The 25381-nt window shown below is 33.2% G+C and overlaps 1 protein-coding gene across 1 annotated transcript in view; it reads left to right on the plus strand.

Moving 5' to 3' along the window:
• Window positions 1-10460: 10460 nt before the first annotated feature.
• CDH19 (cadherin 19) overlaps window positions 10461-25381 on the plus strand; it is a gene marked incomplete at its 3' end in the record, with an annotated part of 93706 nt that continues 78785 nt past the window's right edge. Inside the window, exon 1 of the mRNA XM_080821973.1 lies at window positions 10461-10596. The remainder of the gene's footprint in view (window positions 10597-25381) is intronic.

Here is a 25381-nt window from a genome sequence, read left to right on the forward strand (position 1 = left end):
ACTTCTATTTACGATGAGAGAAAGTAATAGAGAGCATAATTTATATTACACTGCAGAAGAAAAAGATATGTCCTTAGAGATTCTATAAATAGTAAATAAATAATGAGTGTATTATGAAAAACAATGCCAATAAACTTGGCATCTTAAAGGAAAAACTTTAATGGATTCCTCACAATACACGAATTATCCAACCTGGGTTCAAAGAAATAGAAAATGTTTATATCTTTATATCCACCCTTAAAACTTAAAACACCCACAGAAAAACTTCACACTTACATGGTCACCAAATGATTGGTAATTTTTATCAGATGTTTAGGAATAAATTGTACTGAGTACGGACAAGGTCCTTCATGAACTAGAGAAGGAAGAGTCAATTGCCAACTCCTTTTCTTCAGATCAGAATTACAGCAAAACATGAAAAAAAAATCACAAGAAAACTAAATGACATTATCATAGATAAAATCTTTAAGTGATGGGCGCCTGGGTGGCTCAGTGGGTTAAAGCCTCTGCTTTCGGCTCAGGTCATGATCCCAGAGTCCTAGGATTGAGCCCCACATCGGGCTCTCTGCTCCATGGAGAGCCTGCTTTCTCCTCTCTCTCTGCCTGCCTCTCTGCCTACTTGTCTGTCAAGTAAATAAATAAAATCTTTAAAAAAAAAAAATCTTTAAGTGAATGTTACCAAAACAAATCTCTCAGTATAAAAAAAAAATCTCACTCTATAATTAACAAGTGGAATTGTCCTTGGCCTGCAGTTTGTTTTACATTGTAAAATTAATCAATGTAGCTGATCACATTGAAAGAATAAAGTAGGTTAAATGTTTGATAAATTTCAGTAGGTGCAGAAAAATCATGTGCCAAATTACACCATCCATTATGGTAAAAAATCTCAACACACTAGGAATTAAAGGGTGTATTTACAACTTAATCATGAAAAACTTAATATTTTTCCCGTAGACTACAAATTGGCAAGAATATCCACTCTCAGAATTTGTATTCTACAATATACTGGCTGTCTGACTCAGTGCAATAAGGCATGAAAAGAAATAAAGTAGTCAAAGATTTGAAAGGAAAAAGTACACATTTATTCACAAATTAATCATTTATGTAGGAAATTCAAAGATATCTACAAATAAAGCTACCAGATCCAATGTCAGAACTACATAACCAGTATAGACAGATTTAACAAAATATATTCAAGACCGATTTACAAAACATTGCTGAGATAAATTAAAGAAATCCAAATAAATGGAAACTTGTACTATGTTCTCAGGTGGGGATATTCATTGCTGTTATATTTTCAGTTATTCCTATATTGATTATAAATTCAATGACATCCCTTCCCTAAAACATCATTCTCTTCTCTTCCTGCCTCTTCTATGTTAGTCTCTCCCCATACCCAAAATGTATTACCCCCACCTGTCCTACTTCATTCCATGTTTTTTGTACTCTTCTCACGACTGGCCAATCTAGAAACCTGCAGGAAAACAGTCTACCTCTTTCTCTTACTTACCTGTGATTAGCAAATCCCCAAGTGCATAAATGATAAATATCTTCACAAGTCATTTTCATCTCTTTTACTAGTGACTCAGCACTTATCTTTATGTTTTACCCATCTTATGTGAGACATACTACAAAGTCTCATAAATGGGTATCCTGCCCTCACTCTTGAACATCATTCCTTTTTACTGTTGTCTAAATCACTTTCCAAAAATTCAGATCTAGTCAAATTATCCTTTCCCAAAAGATTTTTAACACATTTAGAGCTAAATCAAACGACTCCATATTCTTCCTCTGTTTGTATTTTCATGCTTAACTCATAACATTTTCAACATCCACCTTATAAATCCAAGTATGCCAGTTTTTTAGACATTCCATTAAGATGTTATTCTTTGTTATGATATTTCATTTATGGTTACCTTTCTTGATGTAAATAGACCTACTTGTTCACCAAGCTCAGTATGATCATTATCCCTTTTGGAAAGCTTTCCTGACTGCCTCCATACTATATCTGAGAAAAAAAATATTAGTAGATTAAGCCATATCTTTGTTGCTTTTGCATTATTCTATGATAAACCTATCATAGCACTTATCAGATTATAAGAAATGAAGGACCCTTAACTAATAGATGCCGTGAATCTTTCTAAATTATTTTAACATATGATGTTTTATTAGTTTTAGCTGTACAATATAGTTATTCAGCCGTTCCATATGCCTCCCAGTGCTTACCACAAGCGCAGTCCTTAATCCCCATCACCTATTTAATCGGTCTCCCTAGTCCCCTCCCGTCTAGTAACCCTCAGTTTGTTCTCTATAATTAAGTCTGATGTATGGAACCTTTAGATCACTGTATTGTACACCTGCCACTAAATAACAGTGTATGTTAACTAACTGGAATTAGAGTAGAAAATTACATTAAAAAGAGTTTGTTTCTTGATTTGTTGCTCTCACTACTCTCCCTTCTTTGCTCATCTATTGTGTTTCTTAAAGTCCACATACACATGGTGTCTGTTTTTCTTCTGACTTATTTCGTTTAGCATTATGCTTTCTAACTCCACCCATGTCATTGCAAATAGCAAGATTTCATTCTTTTTGTGGATGAATAATATTACTGTGTGTGTGTGTGTGTGTGTGTGTGTGTATCACATCTTTATCCATTCATCAACTGACAGACACTTGGGCTGCTTCCATAATTTGGCTATTGTAAATGAAGGGTGCATGCATCCCTTTGAATTAGTGGTTTTGTATTCTTTGGTTATATTTAAACAGTAGCGCAATTGCTAGATCATGGGGTAGTTCTATTTTTAACTTTTTGAGGAACTTCCATACTGCTTTCCAGAGTGGCTGTACAGTTTACATTCCCACTAATTGTGCATGAGTGTTCCTTTTTATCCACATTCTCGCCAACACCTGTTGATTCTTGTGTTGATTTTTGCCATTCTGACATGTGTGAGGTGATATCTCATTGTAGTGTTGATTTGTGTTTTCCTGATGATCATTGATGTTGAGCACTTTTTCATGTATCTGTTGATGAAATGATCCTTGTAGGGAATGGCCATATAAGAGTATTTTGGGTTGTTTGTTTGTATCTACTTATAGCACAATGCATCATACATAGTAACACTCAATAAACATTCTTTCGATGAATGAATGCTGTCTATTCACTTTCACTCGGAAATATAAAACAGTGTATTAGAGTAGAAACTATATCATTTCTGGCATCAGATAGACAAAAGTTTGAAATTTGGCTGCAAATCATTCTAACTGCATGACATTCTCTGAGTTTTAATTTCCTCATGCCTTATATGAGGATGAAAAGAATAGCAATCAGGATATATCATGATGCCTGACAGTTCCGTGTCACCTAAAAGTGTCATAGCATCCTTTAACCCACTGCTGCTGGAAGGGGATGGTCTGAGAATTACCATTCATTGCATACAAGACCTTCTACTCATATTACCAAAGAGAATATGAGTAATTACCAAAGAGAATTGGACAAGATAAGTTGAGTCCAATGATAAGTGACTATAGGATCTTTGATGATGTACATAGAATACTTTTCCCCATAGAAATTTTAGAATTCAAATATTTTAAGTTTTCTTCAGTAAAGGGGGATTGTATAATAAGTACGATATAGACTTTGTGGCCTTTCAAGACCTGGCTCTGCCATTTGTCTCATGTTTTCTCAGATGTAAAGAAGGGCTTACAACTACCTGGAAGGAATGTTTTAAGAAGGAAGTAAGGTAGGGGCACCTGGGTGGCTCCATGGGTTAAAGCCTCTGCCTTTGGCTCAGGTCATGATCCCAGGGTTCTGGGATCGAGCCCTGCATCGGGCTCTCTGCTCAGCGGGGAGCCTGCTTTCCCCTCTCTCTCTGTCTGCCTCTCTGCCTACTTGTGCTCTCTGTCTGTCAAATAAATGAATAAAATCGTAAAAAAAAAGAATGAAGTAAGATAGTATGTGTATTTCTACCGTAGTATAGCTATCCCATATGTACTAGAAAATGGAATAACTTTCCATTTCGTTTGCATGATGTAACACCCTGCACCTGACACACCTTCTATGTCGTGAGCATATTTTTGCTCTTAACCACACCAAGGGCCAGCCACATTTGTTTGCAAAACTGTTTATGCCAGGGTTTCTTATTATCAAAAATACAGATCTACAAAATATAACAAATGAAATATGTCTGAAAGGTACAAGCCCTTATTTTTTTTCTATTAAATCTAAGAAAATTTTGTGGAAATGTTTATTAAAAGGAAGGTGTTAAAATGCTGTTGAGGGTATGAATGAAAACACTTTAAAATAGATATTTTAAAAAATCATTATAACTAAATAGGAAAAATGTATGTCTATACCTGTACATGTATGCTTTTAGCAGCTATATTCACAGTTGCTAAAACTTGGAAGCAGCCCAGAGGTCCCTCAAAAGGTGAAAGGATAAATTGGGGTGCATCACAGACAATGGAATTTTATTTAAGGATAAAATGAAATGAGCTATCAAAACATGAGAAGACACAGAAGAATCTTAAATCCATATTGGTAAGTAAAAGAAGCCGATTGAAGAGGCTTCATACCATATGATTCCAACTATAGGACATTCTAGAAAAGGGAAAAATATGGAGACATAAAGAGATCAGTGGTTGGCAGGGGTTTAGGGGGAGGGAGGGGTAAAAGGGCACCGTAGAGGATTTGGCGGGCAGTGAAACTACTCCATATGATACTGTAATGGTGGATATGTGTCATTGTGTATTAGCCCAAACCCACAGAATGTACAACACCAAGAGTGAACCCTAATGTAAACCATGGACTTCGGATGATTATGATGTGTCAGTGTAGTTTCATTGATTATAATACATGTACCACTCTGGCCGGTGATGTTGATAATGGGAAAGACTGTGCATGTGTGGGGGCTAGAAGAATATGGGAACTCTCTGTACTATATGTTCAGTTTTGCTTTGAACCAAAAATGGCTCTTAAAAATAGTCTATTATAAAAAGGTTTTTGGGGGCACCTGGGTGGCTCAGTGGATTAAAGCCTCTGCCTTTGGCTTAGGTCATGATCCCAGGGTCCTGGGATCGAGCCCCACATCAGGCTCTCTGCTCAGCAGGGAGCCTGCTTCCTCCTCTCTCTCTGCCTGCCTCTCTGCCTACTTGTGATTTCCGTCTGTCAAATAATGAATAAATCTTTAAAAAAAAAAGTTTTTGCACATATATGTCTCCATATTTTCTTCTTCTTTTTTTTTTTTTTTAATTCTCTCTTGGTTCTTAAGATACAAACTGGAAAATAGACACGTGATGAATGTGTTTTGTGGAAAAATATGCAGAGACCCATTCTGAGGATAACATCTCTAAAGAAAATGCCTTGCCACTCTACATTGCAATAAAATATATTTAAACTATTTAAAAAAACTTTTAATCCACTGTATTGATTCATTAACTCAGTGACAGACAAGATAATATAGAATAAGATGATGTCTTCTGTATAGATTTTTATATATTTATGTGTGTTTATACATACATTTATTTATTGATCAAGTATATAATTTAATTCTCAAGTAAACTACAGTATAAACGTTTGAAGTCACTATATCACATGAATATAAAGCAGGAGTTGGTAAAGTTTTCCTGTAAATGACTATATGGTAAATATTGTAGGTTTTGTAGGTCAAGAGCCTCTGTTACAAATGCTCAACTCTGCCATTATAGCATGAAAGCAGCCACAGACAGTCTGAACAATTTGTAAACAAATGGGAATGGCTCTGCTCCAATAAAACATTTTTTGTGTTTGTTAAGGCTGGGTGGATTTGGCACATGGGCTTCTTAGTTCGCAGAGTCTGATGTGAAGAAAGTTTGTTGTTTAATTAATATTAAAACATTGTTAATTTCCAATGAGCACGTTACATTAGTTAATTTTTTAAACAATTTATTTATTTACCTTAGAGATTGAGAAAGAGAGCACGGATGATCGTGCATACACAAGCAGGGGGAGGGGCAGAGGGAGAGAGAATCCTCAAGCCGACTCCCTGCTGAGCCTGCAGTGGATCCCAGGACCCTGAGATCATGACCTGAGCCAAAATCAAGAGTTGACCTCTTAACTGACTGAGCCACCCATGCGCCACTAATTTAAATATATATCATTTAAGCAGGATTTTTATTTTCATAGATATATGCAAAATCTTTCATAATGCAGAAATGTCTTAGAGGTACTATTATATTTCAGGGAACTTAAGCAATACAAGGACATCTAGTTGTACAGTAAAACTCAGGCTGCAAACAAGCTGTTAAGTTCTTAAATTCTCTGTGATCAGCTCCTGACAAAGTGACACACATTTCACATTTCATCACATATTCAGTGAAGGTTGACATTCCTCTTTTCCCATGTGATTCTATTGGGTTTTCATTTTGGTTTACTCCTGTTTGATACTTTAAAAATTATTTATGCCTTTTGTTTTCAGGAAATGGTTTGGTCAGCATCTTATTTGTCTTTGTATAGCAATGACATTAACACAATGTTTTTCAAAAATAAAGATAATAGATAATTGACTAATAGATCTAGAGCTAGGGGTCAAGGGTGATGATTCTACATTTCCGGGGTTATACTTCTGATTTCCAGTATTTTAAGTTATTTATGTATTGCCAATTAAATATGTTTTATAGAATGGGAACTTTCATTATTTATGTATCTATTAATTTGCCAATTTCCTCTATGATGCAGTTTATGTTATAGTTTAATCAAACAAAGGTATTCCTTGGATGCAGGTCTCCAAAGCAAGGTCTGCTCCCAGAAGAAAACAGTAACAAAACAAAACAAAACAAAAGAAAAATAAAAGAAGGAAATATGGATGTATATGAAAAGATAAATTTTAATTATATCAAACTAAGGGCTGCTGCAACTATAACTTAAAGGATAAATCTTTTAAGACAGTACAACATGTTACCATATTCAATAAAATGTTTCTTTACCAGGAGCCAAGTTTTACTGAGCTTGACAAAAAAGAATTTGTTATTGTTTGAAGTATATGGATTAGCTAGTGTTTTCTCTTATTGTTGTTTTAATCATTATTTTAGTTTCTCCCATTTATCATTGTGATATATGCACACTCTTCAAACAAGAAAGACAATACAACAAATTAGACTATTAGTGAAGAATAACATCTATAAATCATACATAGCAGAAATTATATTTTTATTTTCAACTTTTTAAACACATGTCTATAGTGAATACCATTGGTTGCCAACTACCCGACCCTGAATTGGAGAAATCAATCCATTTCTCTACTAGGTAGTTCTTACTGCCTAAGTGCAGGAATGGATTAATGGTTCTCAGCATTTCTCTTTGGCATACTTTGTTCAGATATGGGGACAGATAATTATTTTAGCCAATAAGACAAAAGTAGAGTGTCTTAAGGGCTCTTGGGAAAAAATTATTTACTCAAGTACAAGAAAAGAACAAATGAACCTGGATAAATAATAGTGTGAAGCCATCAGATCAACTAACACTTACTCTACTTTATCTTTCTATGTATGTGTCACATTTCCTTTCTATTTAAGCCTTTTTGGACATTTTTGAATTTTTCTATCATCATGTATCATGAGTTGTTTTTTTTTTTTCCAAAACCATTCATGAATAAAATTTATTGAGAAGAAGTATGCTCCAAGATTATGGTGATGAAGACATAGACCTTATATGCTATCGTCGTGGCCACAGATGATTGGACTAAGCCTATGTGTCTAATTACAGGCACCTGAGTAGGTTATGTTGTGAAGGAAGTAGATATGAAGTTTCTGATTAAAGGTTGATCTTCTAGCGACAGGTCAGAACCTGAATAATGTGGTTTTCGTCTTCTGTCCACTGTTAGGTCTGACCTTCTTAGCTGGTCCAGTCTTCGTTTTGTCAGTAGGTTTACATTCCTTAATTAATTGGTTTTAAAAACTTTAGGAAAATGGAAAGAGGGAAGGGAGAAAAAAAGAAAGAAATCAGTGGCTCTTTAGGACATTGATGAATTACAATATTTTAATTCAAGTCTTGATTTAGATTAACGCAATACAATCCTAGCTAACAGCATCTGGAACACCAGGCTCTGTTCCTCAGCCTTCTGGCAGAAGACATTTGTAGAATGTACCCAGATTGCATGGGGAAGCTGACGATTGTTTACCAGAATGTTTCTGTGTATTTCTCAGAATGTTCCTCTATATATGAAGTAGCATGAGTGTCTCAGGAATTATCCACCCTCACGCTTATTCGGTGGTGTGGAGACCTGCAGTAATGCTCGTGTTACACAGCATTGACACTCATTTGTGTAATGGTGTACTTAATTCTGAGACTCTCCTTTCTTATACAGTCATGTGCCATTCACTATTCACAATTTCTTGCTCTTTCAGTGTATGGGAAAGATTTCATGTACTTTTCTTTCTGATGTGAGGAAAATGCAGTTCTAGTAATCCCTGCATTTAAATGATGACTAGTCTTATCAGTCCAGGTCAGTCTACATTTTTGGTTATGGCATAGATATAAAGACTGCTCGATTCCAGCCAGTCTGATGTTAATCCCTCTTACCCTCCAGGGAGGACAAACATTTCTTCAGTAATGAAGAACTTTGTGTCTAATCCTCTCTCCCTCTCCCTCTGCTGCTTCTGTCAGCTCATGCTCACTCTTTCTCTCTCAAAAAATAAATAAATAAAAAAGAAAAGGAAGTACTTTGTGTCTATATTAAAAGCAAATCTAGTTGGCCACTTTGCATAGGTGTTTTATAACATATCTTCCATCTAATGAAATCACACATTTCTGTTAATGGTACTCTACTTGACATGCATTAGTTCTGACCCTAGGTTCTTTAGAAAACGTAATCCTGTCTCAGTGTAACTTCTGCAGTTGTGATTGTCCTTTTCCTGAGGCAATAATCAGCATAGCGAATGCTGACCTGGGCCCTCATGCCGTACAGCACAAGCCCTGGAACCTAGTGTTGAACATACACATGCAGGTCCAAAGAGCACAGTTGCAACCCAGAGTGGACCTTCATGTGGTATCGAGACAGGAGACAATATCCCGTAAAAAGTTAGATTCCTACATACACACTAGAACACAGATGAAACTAGAAGACATCGTGCAAATGACGTGTCACTCACAGAAGGATAAATACCGCATGATCCCACTTACATGAGGTATCCAAAGTCATCAGAGAGTAGAATGGTGATTAACAGGGCCCAGACAGGGAGGTATGGGGAGTTGTTCAATGGGTATAAAGTCTCAGCGTGTGCAAGACAAATAATTCTAGAGATCGGCTGTACAACATCCTGCCTGTCATTTACAAACTGTGTTATGTACTTTAAAATCGAAGAGGGTAGGTCTCATGTGTTCCTAACAAATTTTTTTAAAAATGCTTAATGAAAAACGCTTATTTTTGGTTTTGACTCAGGTTATAGAGGCATCTAACATTTATTTAGCAAATGGTAACAAATAAAGCTTGTTCTTTGTGAATTTAAAGATGAAGTAAGCCTAAACTAGACATCGATCGATTAGAGTTGATTTAGTTCTCACCGACATTACTTGTAACTTCTTTCTTACTACCCTTCCCTGTTATGATGAAAAGCAATGAACATGCATACGGTCCCAACACTGTATCTTCCTGATATTTGTGGTTGCCTCCTCACAATCATTGCATATGTAAACCTTAAAATATTAAGTTTTTTAGACATCAGTCATAATTTTGGCACCGTTTTACCTTAAGCGCTGTTCATTATTTCTGAACGTCTCTAATTTGGTACAAAAAAATTTTTAACTAAAAAACAGACTTAGTAATCAACACATAACTTATGTGTTTTATATATATATACATATATATATGTTACATAATCCTATAACTAGGATTATGTAGCTCATAATAAATAATAACTATAACAGAATCTAATTATACATTTAATGAAATAAGTGTATTTAGGTAATAGATAAACCAAGGAGAAGAAAAGGAGTTTAATTTAGACATTGCCCTCTCTTTCTGTATTTTACTAGATTCCTGAGCAGGAAGACTGAATTAAGAAGCAGCCAGAAGGCATAGGCGCTGAGTGGAAAAGCTCTTCTCTTTTTAGTAACTTTTGTGCCTGTTTTAAATTGATCATTTGTTTCTTCAGCTAATCCCCGAGTAGAGGGCATGTCCTTTCCACTTGTAGGATTCTCTTACAGAAGTTGAATTCCCTCCTTATCACCTCAAACCAATAAGTGCTTTATTTTCCTTTTGCTTGTTGTTAGGAAAAAGTGAAAAAAAAAAAAAAAAGGCTCATACCACTTGCGGGAGCTGTCTGCATTTTAATCCAAGCCTATGAACGGACATCAGAGTGCCCTTATGATATTTTGCACAAAAGGCTCAGTGTTCATGGCTGTACTCAGAGAACCCAAAATAGCATTCTGTAAGCAGTGACATGCTGGTGGTGTGGTACTAAACGAGCAAGGATCTCCAGCTCAGAGCACTGTGACACATGTTCATGTTTGAGGAGAAGCCTGGGAAGCAAAAGAAGAACCATCTCTCCCCCTCTTCCTCATGTGTTTACGTGAATTTTGAATGTCAATTTCTGCAGAACTCCTAGAACTTGAAGATAACACAGGTAAGGATGTGAGAATTAGGCATATTTGAATTATATAAATTGTCTCATCATGAATATAGGGCCAGAAAGGACTTGAAAAGTGCTTTGCTAGTTGGTGCTTCAAAAGAGAAAAAAATTCTAAAAAATTTAAAATCACAATGTATATATTGAACTTTCTCTAAAATAAATATTTGTGAGACCAGTTGGCCATCTCTACAATTCAGATTGAGGAAAATAAAAGTTGCTCATTCCAGAACATTTAAAATGTTAAATTTCTTAGGAGGAATGTATCACTATTATTTTTTTTCTTCCTCTAGGATTTTGTTTTTAATTTATCATGTATTTATCTTTGTTCTATCAGATGCTATGGACAATAAAGTCACCTTAAAGATGCAAGGAAAATATAGAGTAAATATTTTTAATTCAATTAATAATTTACTTCCTAGGAAATGATATTCAGTATGGAGCTTTCCGCATGTCTGAATAAAATTAAATGTTTCTTTGAAGGACAGTCGATTCTCAAAGTTGACATACAAATACTTTATTTTCTTCTTTTTTGTCAGTTGTTTGGGCTATCAAACTTTTATGAACTTTAGAAAAGTCTTAAGGCAACAAACCTTAAGTAATTAAGAATATAACAGTAATAATAATATTAATGAAAAGTAAACAATTGGGCAAATTATCAATACAGATACCACATATTCAAACGTGCATGTATTAATTTGCAATAAATTATATCCATCACATGTAATAAAAAAGCTCATTCATCAGATATGAGAGACACGATAATATGAAAGACATGGAAGTGTAAATTACAAAAGTGCAAATTCTGAGATATTTAATATTGTTTCAGTTTTAATTTATTGCAAGTAATTTTAATAGAGTTTCTAATTTTAATAAAATATTTCAATGCAAGTTTGCCAAAGGGATTTAGTAAGTCTGTAACTAGCATATAAAAAACACATGAAGAGGTAACAACAAAAATATCTAAATAGAATGGCAAATATTTTCTTTATGTTAATTTATATTGTAGTTCAAAGAATTCATTTTTTGAACTAATATATCTGTACAGGAGACATTATTTATGTAAAATATTTGCATATTCAGCAATATAAATTTATATTTTGGGTACATTCGCAATATCAAGTAATATAATAAAATAATATGCATTCATATAATATCCTTTATTCCAAATTCTATATATGTTAGATGTCTAAGTACACACATGTGAAAATAGACATATACTTATAATTTTTAGTTGAAAATATTTAAATTTTTATATAATGTGGACATTTCTGTTTACCAAATTTTGTAACCAATAAAACTATTCCCCAAAAGGAATAAACATTATAAAATTGAAAGTCTAAAATTATTCAATTTTTACAAATAACCAGTTCACAAAATCTAGAAGTCATCTCTAGATGACTTATTTTCTTATTTTTTATATGTGTTTTCTGCTTTACCAAGGCTTTTTAACAATGACTGAAATGTCTCAGAACATTATGTAAATTATATCTTCACTTTCCATTCTCAATTTTAGTAATTCTTTACTTGTGTCCTAATAAAATATTGAAATATTTATACTTTTATGCTTAAACCCACTGTCTCTCTACCTCTCTCTCTCACACACACACACACAAACACACACATATACAGACTGTGGAAATCTTAAAGGTTATTTCATCTATTCATATATTTTGTTTTGTTTTGCTTTTCCCTTGGAATCTTTCCAATGTACTTATTCCTGGGAACTTTAAAAAAAATAATTCAATCAAATTATCATAAATAAAGATGCTTTAAAATGATTTGCATAAATGTTTCCCAAGCATTCTTAAAAAATCTGACCGATCTTTCAGGAATTTGTTATAATAGAGATACATATAATTAGATAGATGATAATGTATAACTAAATATAAACTGATGTTGAATTTTTTGACACTCATGCTCTTAACATGTACCCTTTAAATATTGTTCTTCTTTAAGATTTTATTTATTTGACAGAGAGAGAGATAGCAAGTAGGCAGAGAAGCAGGCAGAGAGGGGGAAGCAGGTTCCCTGCTGAGCAGAGAGCCTGATATGGGGCTCCATCCCAGGACCCTAAGATCATGACCTGAGCTGAAGGCAGAGGCCCAACCCACTGAGCCACTTAGGCACCCCCCTTTAAATATTGTTATATTCAGAGTTTTACAGAGTAGTATTTAACATGTTTCTGAGTAGTAATAGAATAGAATTAAATGTATCACATGATTTAAAAGTCTGTATTGGTCTTTTTATATACTTTTTTTTAGACTGGGATTTATTGCTACTAACCTAATGTTTGAGAACCATGATAATAAATATGAGAAAATGGAACTTTTATATTTTGTTGTCATGACAATTTCCTCTAATGTTTATGATCTTCCAATACCTGTATCTTTACTGTGGCGTAACAGATTGAGGATGAAAAATAAACATGAAACTTAATAACCCAACATGAATCCTTTCCTTCTAGCATTGCTTTTGAAATCTCCCAGATTTAAGAAATGAGTTACTTTTGCCAAAGTGACCAGAAAGATATTTGACACTTTTTAAAAACCCATACTGTTAGAGTTTTCAACTTCCATCACTACTCACTAGAAAGAATCCCCCTAAAATGCTCTAAAACCTGCCTTTTTACAACTTACAACAAAACAATTTCTTTTTGAAATGATGCATGCCCTCTTGAAAATGCTGATGTGATCCAGTAAGAGCATTTGTGTCTCACTTTAAAAAGCACTTTAGAATTAGTAAAACAAATGTTTTTTTTTTCAGAAATTCATTGCATTAATTATTCAATAAAAGACATCCAGAATCATCAAGAATGTTTTAAAATGAAAGCAAAGCATATAATTGTCTGAGACTTTGCTTTGACATACCAAGTCAGGTTTGAAATATTAGTGTTGGACAGTGACTTATCAACATACAGAATCAATACATCTACATTTTATAAGAACTTACATGATAAATGAACTTGTAAATTTGTAGGATAGTATATTATTAAAGTGGGAATAATTTTGGTGCATCAATTACAGCTTAAAATAACCTAGGTAATTTTCTCTAAGTGAAAAATTTAGAAATGTCATTTCTGTGGAAATGAGCAAATTATACATAAATCATAGAAAAGGAAAACGCCACTATATTTTCTGTCTTTAATTTGGATTATAACTAAATTATTTCCGGGAGTTTGCCACCTATTTTATTTTTTTTTTAATATCTAGTGGAGACTTTTTAAATCTCTAGTGAAGATTCTGTGACATTTTTTTGATAAAGAGATAATACTATGAAAATCAGAGAAAAACATAAAATGTAACTAGGACATTAAAAAGACTTTAAAAAAGGATATACATGCATCTTTCTATAACTTTTTAATGGTATTGTTGTTTGTCATTAAGGAAATACTTCATGACAATGCTTGAATTTGCTTTTGAAATAGTAAAGCAAAATATAACCATTTCCTATAATATTAGGTGAAAAAAAAGGGGGCCATAACATCACTTTGCAGATGGATATAATTCTCTTCCTTCTAAATAAGGCTTTTGTCTTTGTGTCTGTATAAGACATTGGTTTTTCTTTGGTTATTTTCTTTCTTTTATTCAATATTTATAAAATATACCAATTCTATAGACATATCAAGATTTGACTCCAAATTATTAGTTGATAATAAATGGGCATGTGTGACAATGGAATATTACTCAGCCATCAAAAACAATGAAGTCCTGCTATTTGAGATGACTTGAGTGGATCTAGAGTGTATTATGCTAAATGAAGTACTTACTTCAAATGAAGTACTGACTTCAGTCAGATAAAGACAAATACCATATGATTTCACTCACCTGTGGAATTTAAGAAACAAATGAGATGAAGGTAGAGGAAGGGGTTGGGGAGAAAAAGGGAGAGAGGCAAGTAATAAGAGAACCTTCACTAAAAGGGAAAAAACTGAGAGTTGTTGGAGGGTCGTGGACAGGGGATGGGATAAATGGGTGATGGGCATTAAGGAGGACTCTTGTGATGAGCACTGGGTGTTGTTGTGTGTAAGTGATGAATCACTAAATTCTCTTACTCCTGAAGCTGACAACCAACCAAAGTTGCAGCTGAAATTTTGACCCAGTAGGTCTCTTTCCTGGGACTTTATCATACTTAAATAATCTAAAAGTAGATAAAGAAGAATATCTACAACAACAGGATTGTAAATGATGAATTGAGTAACATAACATGCTCTCTATCACAATAAAATCATATATAGCTATTAAAAATGACTGTCATAAAGACTATAAAAAATGGATATGTGTATTTGCATGCACACACATATGTGTGTGCCTGTTTTTGTCTATGGACAGATTTCAGATTTTATATACATGTATATCTATATATCTACATATAGATATATAGATATAGATAGATAGATGTATGTGTATATATATATTCACTTGATAATTTCAAGACCATATAAATTATTTATTAAAGTTCTATGCCATTTTATAATTTTCCATCCCTCGTATTTTTAAAATTTTTTAAAGTTTCTATTTTAATTCCACTTAGTTAACACACAGTGTTATATTAGTTTCAGGTGTATAATACAGTAATTTAACACGTTCATACATCATCCTGTGCTCATCAGACAAGTGCACTCCTTAATCCCCATCACCTTTTTAACCCATTTCCACACCCATCTCCCCTTTGGCAACCATTAGTTCATTCTTTATAGTTGAGAATCTGTTCCTTGTTTTGCCTCTCTCTTTTTTCCCCCCCTTTGCTGGTTTGTTTTGTCTCTTAACAAAATCACATATGAGTGAAATCAAATGTTATGTGTCTTTCTCTGACTAACTTATTTTGCTTAGCATAATATTCTCTAGCTCCATCCCCATCATTGCATTAAAACTCAGTAATCTTTCAGTGTGTGTGTGTGTGTGTGTGTGTGTGTCTGATCTTCTTTATCCATCTAGTAAATGGACATGGGGTATTTCCATAGTTTGGTTATTGCACATAATCTGCTACAAATATTGGGATGCACATATACCTTTGAGTTGGTATTTTTGTATTCTTTGAGTAAATATCTATTAGGGCAATTGACGGATTGTAGTGTAGTTCTATTTTTCATTTTCTGAGGAACCTCCATTCCATTCTCCAGAGTGTCTGTACCAGTTTACATTCCCACAACAATGCAAGAGGATTCTCCTTACTCCACATCCTTGCCAAAACCTGTTGTTTCTTGTGTTGTATGCCATTTTATATAGAGGATGACATATATAAAGTTACTTCTATGAAATTTAAATTTAAACTGTTTTAAAGATATGAAGCAGTGTTGTCATTGTGTGTGTGTGTATTAAACAAATGTTTAAAACACACAGCTCTTAAATCGTAAGTATAATTTTTATGAGATTATGTGACATTATATTATAATTGAACACTTGCATTGTAGGGAAAACAGGAATAAGCAATACACTTTTAACACTGTATATATGTAAGTTAAGTATCCAAATTTTAGTAAATTGTTAATTAGCTGCTTTCTACATATTAATATTACATATTAAGAAACAAAATGATGCTGGACTTGCTGGATTAAAGAAATAACATGACAGATTATTTTATATAAGAACATCATCTCTTCACAGAACATATTAACTCTTTCTACACATTGATAAATGGAGTGGCTCATAGTCCACATAATGTAAGTTCCAAGAGAAAAAAAAAGACATCTTTTCAGTCAAACAATTCACTCATTCATCAAACTATACTGAATGCTTTTACATTTAAGCACTGAAAGGAATATCTTTATCTTCTCTGACATCAATTACAGAGGAGCCAAAACCTTAAAGAATTTCATCTTGCTTTTTAAATCCATTTGTTCCTCAAATTAATTATATTCATGATGGTTTCCCTTCCTGAAATTTATATGTATGTTTAACCCATCCCATCTCTTGGAGGTACACTTTTACTGTCTTACAGACGTACAAATGTATCTCTTTTAATTTTTCCTATATACATTTTATTTAGAATTAATGTGATGTGGGGCTCCTGGGTAGCTAAGTGGGTTAAGCCTCTGCCTTCAGCTCAGGGTCTCAGGGTCATGGGATCGAGCCCCACACCGGGCTCTCTGCTCAGCAGGGAGCCTGCTTCCCCCTCTCTCTCTGCCTGCTTCTCTGCCTACTTGTGATCTCTCTGTCTGTCAAATAAATAAATAAAATCTTTAAAAAAAAAAAAGAATTAATGTGATGTACCCAAATTGCTTATTTTGGGAATTTTGGAGTAGGAATTTACTTACTCTGTAAGCATGCCATTCATGTTAAATAGATTTTAAAAATCTCCCTTGTGAGATGTTTCCAATATTATGTTCACTAAAATACATTACTTGGTCATTCTTTGTACATAGCTAATAGCATACAATCATGAGATGATAACCCCAAAATATAAAATAGTTGTATTAAACACTCTGCTAAGCTAGTCCATCTGGTTTCAAGTTTTGTCTTCAAAATATATTTTCATGATCACATACTCTAAATAAATTCAACAAGATGTACTTTAAAAATGTGGACTAGTCAAAAATAATGTGGGCTAGTCACTAAGTTATTTTAACCTATATTCAGAAAACAAAAACATAGATGATATGGAATTTTTTCAATTAGCAATAATCGTGCCTCGGATAAACCTCATTGGCTATGATACTGCCACTGCGCAAAGCTGGAATTTTTTATTTATATGTTTTATATAAAGAAACTAAGAAAGCATTGAGTTTTTTATTTTATAATTTGAAACTAAACTAATTCTTTTTCCACAGAGGTGTTTGTGCAAAAACATTTTGTACTGAAATAATTATATATTCTCATTTATTTTTAAAAACCTCTCCTTTGAGGTAGACATTCCATATTAGGATCCAAAATTTATTATCATTTTACTCTAAAATTTTTGTGAATGACTACTGAAATACTATATTAAACTCCTTATCAATTCATTTTTTTCAGTTTTGAAATTGATTTCAGTATCATTTTAACGCATAGAATAATTTGAGAGATTAAAATTTAGAATTTCTTGAATTTATTTTTTAACTCTCAAGTCATGGGGAAGTGTAAAGAAATTATTATATTATTGCTATTTACTTATATATTATTATTATTCATAATAAACAGAATTTGCAGAGTGGTTACTTTGGTGCTTGGTTTATTTTTTCCTTTGCAACATCTTCTCTTGTTATTGCCCATTTAATTGTCCTACAAACAGAATCCCAAAACTGCATTTTTTATCTTAAAACATTCTTCCTTAAATCCATACTCCCCAGTAAAGAGATCTCTGCTTTTCCTCTATTAGCATCTACTTTGAATGACTCATCTATTCTTAGAATTCATCAGTTCTAGACTCTGATACTCTTCAGTCCATTCTTTTCTGCTTCAGTCACTCCTAAAACTTCTCTTTAGTTATTCACCAAGATGTACCATTTTTTGTTTGTTTTTCTTTTAATTGACAAATGGTATGGTATTGACAAAATCTGGGCACTAAGGGTGCATGTTAGTTTTGGTGATAGGTAAATTACCAATGATGTTGGTGTGACCTCTTTTGGTGACAAGTTAAGAAAGATACCTATTTTCTTGTTCATTTGTTAACATTGAGTTTTCTAATTAAATACAATTCACTATGGAACTTTACTTTCCTGATACCATGAGTGTTGTCAACTACTAAATCTTTCTACTATACAACTATAATTGTCATAATCCTGTCCAATCTCTTTAAACATTTGAGTATATATGTCAAAAATTAACTGTCTTCAAAAATTAGTTTTATATTTTTATGCAATAAATAGTACATTGGTAAACAGTGTTTTGTACCACATTTTCTAAGTTCTGATTTATTTCTTTAGGATAGACTTTCAGACACGAGTTCAGTAGATAAAATGGTGTAAAATCTTTAATGCTCCCGAAATATATTTTCTAATTTAAACATATCATTTCAATTTATTTTGCTGGTATGAGAAACAGCTCATGACAAGAAGTCATAGATTAAGAGCTTCGAGGTTATAAGAAGTAAGTGCCGCTGGGGCAAATAATATATGTTAATTAAAAAAGAAAGAAGTAAGTGCATATAGTTGAGAGATTTAAGAGGTAGACTTGACCATAAATGAACTTTGAATATGACTGGAAGGTAAAGTAAACATTGAAGGGGGATTCCTTATTCAAGTGACAGTTTTGAGTGGGTCCTGGTTCCATTCAGTGAGAGAAAGAACAGTGATGAAGAGAATGAGCAATAAAAGATAAGGGTTTCTCTGTGGGCCATGAGACTTTGAAATGCATCTTGGAAAATAGATCTATAGATAAAGAAAGAGATAAATATGGGCCACTGGAATCCTTTGCAGTGCTTTGGTATATAGACATTAATTGAAGCCATAAAATCTGCAGATATTATTGCACATATAGAATGCGCAAAGCATTTCTGAAGAATGGATCTTTAGTATTTAAGGAAGAAAACAATAAAATGAAATAGAGATTTTGAGGTGAAAGAGAAGCTTGAAAGTGTGTAGAGCTTTGCAAGCCAAAAAGAGAGAGAATTCTTAAAAAGGGAATTGCAATTACGATGAAAGCAACAATGTGCTATGCCACTATAAAGTTAATTTCAAAAAATAAAGAAAAAAAGTTATTGAATTTTGTTAAAGATATCTCCCTCTTGACCCGGATGGATTGGTTGCATTGTAGTATTGGGGGGGACAAGCCAGATTGCATTTTTCTGTAGATTGGATGAGAAAAATATGGAGAGAGTGAATGGACATTTATTCCATTTCTCTGAGATTTATTTTTTTTATGTTGTGTCTTTTGAATTAATACCCTAATAATCTTTTTATCTTATTTTCTATACCCATGCTTTGTTTTTCTGCTTTGATAAAGATTTTTCTTCAAATTTACCTTTCAAAATTTCCTCCTATACATACCTTTAAAAAATAGCCAGGAATTACATTTCTTGTTCTCTAAACACTCTCATTAAAAGCAAGCTATACTTCTTTCATTGAGGAAGTCCTTTATTTATCTAAGGAGCTTTTGGATTTCTTCCTTTCTGTTGTTGTTGTTGTTCTCTACCACTCCTGGCATTTGTTTTTGCTTCTTTTCAGTTATATTTTTATGTTTTCTATTTGTTTTGGACTTTTTCTTTCAACTGGCATCTTTCCCCAAAAGGAACCTCATGTATATATAAGAATAAGAAACGTAACAATTGTTTGGGAAGTCTTTTTGTATGAGTGGAGAATGGAGACTGAATACTGTCAGAAATCATTAGATATTTTTCTGGCAATGACCAAGATGATTGATTTAGAGATCCTCAAATATTACAGTTTTTCTCTTGAGGATATATATTTCTCTATTAAAGAAAATTGATAGGCAGACAGGTAGGGAGAGAGAGAGAGAGAGAGAGAGAGAGATTTCAACTTACAAGTTGATGGAAATCAACTTTTCTATATTAAGATGTGACGACAGACCTATATAGTAATGGTTTATTTTAATGATATCTCTAAAGTGTCTTAGGTCCCTTGACTACTTATACACAATTCTACTCCTTTCTCCTACCAGATCCTAACATTTCATATAATAGAAACTGTACACATTAGCCTTCGGTGTATTTACCTGAAGTTATTTGTAATATTTAGGAAATATTTCCCATTCCCAATTGCCTTGAATTGGACAGAGCTCTTACCTGAATGATTTAAAGGGTGTGTATTTACAGTCACATCTTTTATTTTTATTCTTGTAGCAATGGGGACTTAGTAGAGGTTCTCTTCTGCACTTTAGGAAGAGATTAATTAGAATTTTCCAAAGAAATCTGGGATTAGAAATATTTAAATAGCTGCCATGTTTTTGTGGTATAGTAATAACTACCTTTATTGAACATTTGATGTGCTTCAGGTCCAGCTTGTTATTTTTATGTGACTATCACAGCATACCTAGAAGTTACGTATGTTATCTCATTTTGCAGTTGGAGAAACTCAATCTGAGTGTTTAAGTACTTAGACTAGTGTCATGCAGCTGTATTATTATAGAGACACAAATCTTTACATTTTATACAGATTCTCCTGAATGGTCAACACTAATTTAATATTAATATTAAATGAATATTTAACTTAGTACTATAATTAAGAAAAAGAACCAGATAGAAATTATACAGTTCATTTGACTTAATTCCTATTTGCAGTTTGTATTACTTATAAGAACCATCTATTGTAGGTATAATTTGGCTACTAGAAAGTTACTATTGCATAATCAGGACATAGAGTAAAAGTCTGAGAACCCATGCAAATTGTTCTCTTGAAGAGAGAGAAAAGCAGGATAAGGTGGGAGATATGGACTTGAAATATTCAAAATGGCCATGTTGTGCTCCTCCACCTTGCAGAGCAATCTCCAGATAAGTGACTCCCTTGTGGTCTCCTATAGGTAATGTAGAGTTGCCCGAGACCATCAGCTGAGCTGTGGCAAAATATAAAAAAAAATCTATTTATATTGATGTTTTACTTCATACTCTTATATTTCAATTTTGAGTATGTTTTTATGAAATATCTTTATGGTGGTAAAAGTTGTAGAAGTAAATGATTAGTATATAAATACGTATTATAATATTGGAGTTTACCCTAAGCATTTTTTTCATAGGAGAATAAATATGAAAATTTGGAAACCACTGTCCTAGCAATAAACCCTGGCCATTATCTACCCATATATTTCTTTTTTTCTTTTCCAAAATGGCATCCATATCCTGGAAAATGGTTTCCTGCAAGGTTAAGGGAACCAGCTCTGAAGGAAGTAATCTGCTTGGATTTAATTCCAGCCTGACAAATTATTACATAGCTAAGCAAATCTAGTTAACTTCTGTGTGTTCACTGTCTGCATTTATGAAATATCAATAATAATGGAGCATATACCATAGAACTGTTGTAAGAAAAATCAGTTAAAGAATGGCATACTGTTTGTATAGTAATAATCATGAAGTAAGCCCCCAATATATGTTAGACATAATGGTTGTGGTGATGGTGTTATCCTGGACAATTTGCCTTATAATCATCTTGGAGCTTGTTAAAATCTCCTAAATGGTGAATCAGAATCTGTGGAATATGGAATCTACATTTTACTTAGCTTTGCGGTTAATTCTAATGTGAATAAGGTGAGTAAGTCATTTGCTAGAAATCGAGGGACTGAATCAACCAAGTTATTGATTACTTTACACTTATGTAAAGAAAAAGGGATTCTCTTCATGCATAATGAAAATTTTAAAGTAGAAAAATGTAACCATCTCCAGCATAAAATAATAGTTTTGTCATGTTTGTTCATGTTTTAAAATAATAATTACTACAATTGTCAAAGTGTTTTTGCATGGCAGCTAAAATGCTTTAATATTTTAACCAGTTCATATGAATCGGGTACTATGTGGTTCTATGATACTGTTATAAATGTTTTAAGTTTTGCATTGATTCTACACACAAACACACACACACACACACACACACACACACACTAGAGTGTATGACTTTAATTTTTTTTTCCATTCACTAAGATTTAGGTCTTTAAAAAGTCATGTTTATATTATGCCTTTTTCAATACAAAATTATATTTTCCACACCATTTGGCAGTGGTGCTTACTAAGTATTGCTTTTGATGGTAGAATACATTTATAGCTATTATAGTTATAAAGAATATGTACTGAAAGCAATTGATAATTGGAGAAGGGAACATTTAGATGATATATTTGACTAGGTATTATGTAGCTACTAATACAACATCAGCAAAAAAAATGTCAAATAGAGTGAAACTGTGTCTTTATTTACTGTAGTAAGCAGTAGCTAAAAAGATTTTCAACAAGTGAAAAACAAAATAATATGTGCATAATGGAAATTGAAGACCAAATAAATAATTCCGAAATAAGTTCTTGGGACAGTAGAATGCATTGTTGTGAGGAAGAAAAATACTTTTTCTTTTCTTGTTTCTATGGTGATATGTAAATTTAATTTGTCAGATACCACTTATGTAATGAGAATAATTAACTGATAGGCTTTCATATTTATCCAAATAATGTTTTTGGATTGTGGAATGTGGAAGCAAAAAATGCTTCACTTTGCTATGATTGTGGAAATTCTCACTCTTTACATAGATGGTAACTGGTGATTTTGTCAAACTGCCATGATTTATTTCCCAGATCAAGAAATCTCCAAAAGTGGGGTGCTTGGGTGACTCAGTCATTTAAGCATCTGATTCTTGATTTTTGGCTGAGCTCATGGTCTCAGAATCATAGGATTGAGCTCCATGTCAGGCTCTGTGCTTAGTGGGGGGTCTGCTTGAGGTTCTCTCTCCCCTCCCCTCTTCCTTTGCCCCTTCTCCCACCCACACTCTCTCTACGATAAATAAATGTTTTTAAAAAGAAAGAAAAAGAAAGAAATCTCCAAAAGTGCACCGTATTAATCATTCTTTGAAGTTTTTACTTTCCTAAATTTATTTATTATTATTTTTAGCATTGAAAGTCATTACTTACTGGTTCTATACTATCTGAAAGCTGTGTAAGATTAAACTGATAATAAAGGAAATTTGTGATATATATTATATATTCTAATTGGTGGATCAGTGGTATATCTAAGTGACTTATAATTAAGTCTTCAACACATACAGAATTCACACACACACACACACACACACACACACAGAGCACGACCCTTGACATAAATGAAGTTTTCCTTCTGCTTGTTTTTGTTTTTTTTTTTTAACTTATTTGAGAGAAAGAGAGAAAGAGCACAAGCAGGGGTAGAGGGAGAAGCAGGCTCCCGCTGAGCAGGGAGCCCAACACAGGGCTCTATCATGACCTGAGCTGACGGCAGACACCCAACAGACTGAGCCACCCATGGTCCCCTTTCTATTTGTTTAGACAAAATTTTTGTTGGTGTGTGTAATGCAACTTTGATTCCTTCTAGTCATAAAAATTAAAAATGAATCAGATTCAACTAATTATAAAAATAAAATATACTTGGGATCAATTAAAGCTAAATTTACTCTCATAAAACATAATACAGTAATCCAAATTATGACAATTCCTCAAGTCAATTTATATAGATATAATATCCTAATGCCAAAAAAGACAGTGTAGGAAAGAAATAGTAGAATAATTTTGCATATGATATTAGCTAGAAATCACCATATGCTATATAGTCTATATTGTTTAACTTAGAATTTATATTCTATATCACATTTATACTACCTACAACATATATCACAGATCATATATAGTATATAATATAGATTACACTTTATGTATTGTCTTTGTTATTTATTTTATACATACAAAGTGGTGTGCATACATTAGGAATGCAAGCATGTCTCAGTATTATTGAATCTATTCTCTCTATTCTGTACCTTATCAGACCAAAGGAAAAGAAAGAAACCATATGGCAATCTCAATTCATAGTCTCAATTTTAAGTAAGCACATATTTATAACAAAAACTTTATTTTTTTTCAAGATTTATGTATTTCAGAGAAAGAAAGAGAGAGCATGTGAGTGGGAGAGGGGCAGAGGGAGAGAGAGAATCCTCAAACATATTCCCCTGCTGAGAGTGGAGCCAGATCCCAGGGCCCTAAGACAATAACCTGAGCTGAAATAAAAGTCAGAAGCTTTGACTGACTGAGTCACCCAGACATCTTAACAAAAACTCCTTAAAACTAGAAATATTCACTAAAATCCTCTCCATGTGAAAATTTGGAAAAAAGTGGGAATTTTGGAATTGTATGTGTGTATGTATGCCTGCATGTAATGAACTTTTAAGTTACTTGTTACTTGGTGTTGTGAGATAAGAGAGCCTTTGGCTGTCGCCCACTACATCCCATGTGCATTCGACTTTTCAAAGTTTCCTCTATGGCACTCAACTCAAACACGTGGTTATAGGCTCTGGATTTGAATTGGGAGTAGAAATCTATAGGACTGAACATACAAGTGTCCACGATAGTAATTCAACTCAGTTTTCCTGAACTAAATAAGTTGAATTGAATCCATCAGTCAGGTAATTATTAGGAGGTTAGGATTTAACAGGTGGGTTAGTGGGCAGGAGAAGGAAGAAATATAATTACTAGTACTAATCAAGATTTAGGTATATCTATGTTTTAATCTTTAAAATGTAAACATTAAAATATAACAAAAGATTATTATTTGAAAAAGGGTACTATTCGAAATCACAAGGAAAAATTAAAGATTTTTATGAAAGATTTTAAGTATTTGCTTTAAAATTCACGAGGGCGTTGCCTAGGTGGCCCAGTCGGTTAAGCATCCGACTCTTGAGTTCAGCTCAGGTCATGATCTCAGGGTTGTGAGGTGGAGCCCTGTGTAAGCTCTGTGCTCAACAGGGAGTCTGCTTTCTCTCCCTCTCCCTCTGCCCCTCCTCCCACTCTCTCTTTCTGAAATAAATAAATAAAATCTTTTAAAAAATAAGAATGAATAATTAGTGAGCAAATGGCCAAATAATTTATTCATTACCTAAAATTGTGGAGCAAATACCCTAGAAATATCAAGACTGGGTTGAATTACAGAAACCAAGCCTTGAGATACACACAGGAAGGAATAGCTGAATTATATAGGCTATGGAGATTTCTACCCTATTTAACTAACCTTAATATCTTAACTTGGAAATGGCTTATCTTGGACTGTTGTTTGGAATAATGTTTTTGAAATTAATATGCAAATGTACTTGTCCCTGGGCACATCATATTTCTCCCCAACTCTGACCCTGTTCAACTTGTATTCTTTCAGGTTAGGTATTTTTATCTCTTTTATTACTCTGACAAGACTTTATTCCAC

Source organism: Martes martes, assembly GCF_963455335.1.
Source record: "Martes martes genome assembly, chromosome: 13".
Classification (NCBI taxonomy): Eukaryota; Metazoa; Chordata; class Mammalia; order Carnivora; family Mustelidae; genus Martes; species Martes martes.